Source organism: Ambystoma mexicanum, chromosome 9 (assembly GCF_040938575.1).
Source record: "Ambystoma mexicanum isolate Mex_15411 chromosome 9, UKY_AmexF1_1, whole genome shotgun sequence".
Taxonomy (NCBI): Eukaryota; Metazoa; Chordata; class Amphibia; order Caudata; family Ambystomatidae; genus Ambystoma; species Ambystoma mexicanum.
Genome location: NC_090931.1, coordinates 1,428,848,007 through 1,428,852,170, shown reverse-complemented (window position 1 = coordinate 1,428,852,170; position 4,164 = coordinate 1,428,848,007).

The following is a 4,164-nucleotide window of genomic DNA, read 5'->3' as shown; positions in this document are numbered from 1 at the left end:
CATTTTCTGGGAAGTTCTGGCCATCATGATGTTTTCCATGCCAGTACTGCAGTTTTTGTGGTAGGGCTCGGATGCATGGGTAAAAACATCCCACAAGCCCCCCTCTTGCGATGGACATTCTATTTCACTGATGGAACTCGCAAGATCTGGGATGTTCTCCTCATCTTCTTCCGGTAGATGGCACAGTTCAGCATCTTTTCCTCCATCCGGTACTGATCGATCGGTTCTCATCGCCGGTCCTGATGGGAATATTGGGCGGTACCCTGGGCCCCTTGCGTCTCTGCTCCCGGTCTCCAGATCGTTGTCCTTGGCCAGTCTCCAGGTTTTCTTTCTCCTAGGACGACAAAGGAAGAGCGGCAATACCCATTCATGGACGTTTCTCCCCCACCATTGATATAGTGGGGTGGCATATATATTTTAGAACTCAACAGATCTGAACATGCACATTTTTTTAAATTCCGCGACAGGAACACAATCTTGAGAAACACAGAATTTGATGGGTTATAGTTAGGATATTTTAGGGTTGGAATTGAATTACTCTGGAGCCGTACCCTCTGGGATTGCAGAGGACTCCTCCAGTTGTTGCAGAGTGTGCCTGGGATGGCAACAGAAGTGATGTGGACCCACTTGTCTTCCCCCCTCTGCCAACGCCTTTGGGGATGCGGATCTTGTAGGCCACAGGGGAGATCTTGTCTATAATCTCAAACGGTCTCTTCCATGTAGGCAAACATTTTCGCTGTTTGGCCTGGTTCCTTTGGAAATTGTATAAATGGACCCGGTCCCCCACCTGATATTCCTTCCTGGAAGTTTTCAGGTCATAGTGGGTCTTCATACACTCAGCTGATCTTTCTAGATTCCGCTGAGCATAGGCAAAAGCATGTTGAAGGTGTTTCCTTAAATCCTCCACATACTCATAAGTTGTGGAGGCATTTATTAGTGTCTGCTCTTGGGTCCTGTAGAGCAAATGCTGCGGAAGCACCATCTTGCGTCCAGTCATCAACTCGAATGGTGACATTTTGGTTGCAGATGAAGGGGTAGATCTGATGGCCATTAGGACCAGAGGTAATCTGATATCCCAACTTGGCCCAGAATCTGCCACAAACTTCTTTAATATGCTCACAATGGTTCGGTTATATCTCTCTACTGCCCCAGAAGAAACTGGCCTGTAAGCAATGTGTAGCTTTCTCTTGACCCCCAATATCTCCCACATCTTTGTCATTACTTCACTGGTGAAGTGGCTACCCCTGTCTGACTCAATCCTTTGAGGTAGACCAAAACGGGAAAAGATGTGGTTAATCAGGGCAGCTGCTGTTTCTGCCTTGCAATTTGGGGCTGGGAGACATTACACCCACTTGGTCAACAAGCATGTAACGGTCAACAGGTACTGGTTTCCTCTAGACGAGCGAATCACGGGGCCTACAAAGTCGATTTGCAAATCTGACCACGGCAGTGTCATCCCCCTCTTTTGGAGGGGTGCATGGTGCGTGAGGGATGATGGCTGAAATTGTGCACACACAAGACACCCCTTCAAGTATTGGTCAAGGTCCTGCCCCATGTGTGGCCAGTATGCAACCTCTCAAGATTTCCAGTGTTGTGTGAAACCCCCTATGACTGGCGGTGGCCGCATCATGGGCGTGACTTAACATCAGGCTTCGGAATGGGATAGGAACCACCCACTGATCGTGGCCAGCTTTGGATTTCCTTACGAGCAAACCGTCTTGGATTTGGAACATTTTTGGACATTTCATCAACACTCTTAGGTCCTCTTTCCCAATGTAATCGGTATCCGTCAGGGGAAAGTTCTCAGGGTCCTCAAGGTGTTGGTACAACTTACCAATAATTGGATCCCCCTTCTGAGCTGTAATCAAATCAGCATCAGGGGTCTCCTTGCTCCATTGGGCAGTTGAAAGATCATTGTGAGCATTTGTCTGGGACCTAGTGATAGCAGTGACCTGGATTTCCCCCAACAGGGACTCGATCTCAATTAGATCCCCTTGGATGGCCCCGGTTTTGGCCAGCTGTTCAGCTAAGTCATTTCCAGTTTTGTCTGGTCCCTCTACTTTGGAATGACCCTTGATCTTTTTCCAGTAGATGGTCATCCCATTCGATGTGACCAGATCATCAATGTTTTGGATCAACTTCCCATGTTTCAAGGGTTTGTTGTTAGCACATAACATGCCTCTGGTTTTCCAATTAACAAGGTGCTCCACGAACCCGTTCCGTACATAATCCGAATCTGTGATTATGACCAGTTTGTGGAGTTGATGCTGGACAGCAGTGAGGATGGCCTGATGCACAGCCTTCAATTCTGCCACCTGACTACTTTGGGGACCAATTTTGTATCCAGCGGAGGGTTCTGGGGACTCATTCACCCATGCATTCCCTACGCTGGCCACCAGTTCTTTCTCCCCGTTGTTGTCAACATAAGAGCATCCATCCACATAGACAGTGGGCATTCCCTCACACTTGTCCTCTTCAAAGACTTTGTGTGGGGAATTAAGGTATGCCTCCGTGTTGTCCTTGATTTTTAGACTTTCGTCCTCGAGACAGTTTTCTCTGGCACAATCATGCAAGTCAGCCAGACCTTGCGCGAGGGGACTCTTCTTGTTTTGACCATATCTGACCTCCACAGGAAAGCCTTGCATTGACAGAATCCAGGAAGTAATTCGGGAATTACTCACATTTCTGGCCCGGATTCTATCACTTTGGAGATATTGCAGAGGCTGGTGTGGAGTCTCCACTATGATGTGTTACCCCTGGATAAATGGGCGGTAATTCTTCAATGCCCACACCGTTGCCAGGAGTGCCTTCTCGTTGAATTTTTCCTCCACAGAGGATAAAGTTTTGCTCGCATAGGAGATTACTTTATTGACCTTGTCATGCTTTTGGTATAATACTGCCGTCAAGCACGTATTGGAGAACCCCGTCTCCAGGAAGAACTCCTTGTTTATGACAGGGTAAGCTAGGCAAGGCGCTTGTGAGAGGCTTCTTTTGAATTATCTTACCGCCTCGGCTTGTTCTGGACCCCATTCCCACTTGACCCCCCCCCCCCCCTTCAGGAGATGAATCAGGGGTCTGGAGATCTCCTTTCTGCTGTAATTAGTCAGTCCAAGGAGGCTCCTTAGTTCCCGCAGAGTTGTGGGGTCTTTCAGTTTCTGAAGTGCTTCCACTTTCTTTTCCTGGGGACAGAGACCCTGAGGAGTAATCTCATGCCCCAAGAAATTAACACGGGTTCTACACCACTGCATTCTGAAGGGAAAGTTTTGCTCCGGCGGCCCTCAACTGGGTCAGAACATAACAGATCTCCGCTATGTGTTCCTCCACAGATTAACTTTTGATGAGGACATAATCTACATAAGCCAGGTTACCCCTCGCACTCAGGTCGGGCATGGCCTTATGTAGGAAAATGTTGAATTAATTGCCGGAGTTGAGGTATCCGAAGGGAGTCCGGGTCCATGGGTACTGCTGGCCCCCAAAGGTAAAAGCCAGCTTGTATTGGTCCTCCCTACTGACGGGCCCGGTCCAGTATCCATTGGTCAGGTCTATTGCAGTGAATACCTGTGACCCCTGGATCTGGGCCAGCCCTTGGTCAATGTAGGGCAGAGGCCATCTGGAAGTATGGACCCGTTGAGCTCCCTAAGGTCGGCGCAGAGTCTCCACTGGCCGTTCGGCTTCAATATTCCCAGCACCGGATTATTGAAGGTGCTGTGTATTGGACAAATTATTCCCCAGGACTCAAGGTTCTTAATTATTTCAGTAAGGGACTCCATTGATGCGAGAGGCAAGCGATATTGCTTCACAAACACTGGAGTCATTCCAGGGTCCGTGGGGATTGTTATGTGGATGTCGGTGCGACCACAGTCATGAGTCTACTGCAAAGAGATCTCGGAAATCCAAGAAAACTTGTTTCAACTTTTGCTTTTGTTCCAGAGTCACACAGGCATCAGCTAGGTTGACTCTCTTCCACCATCTGCCTGAAGCCTGGAAAGACTTCTGGTTTGGCTATCTCAGCGGCCTCCTCCAGCTGGGTGGAGAAGTCCCTGGTCAGAGCGCTGATTTGGACTGGAGGCCCCAGGTGGGAAAGGCAGCCTTCATGAACCTGGAAAATCACCTCATCCCTCCTGAAGTCACAAGTTACATCTTCCTTACCATAGGGGCAGGAAG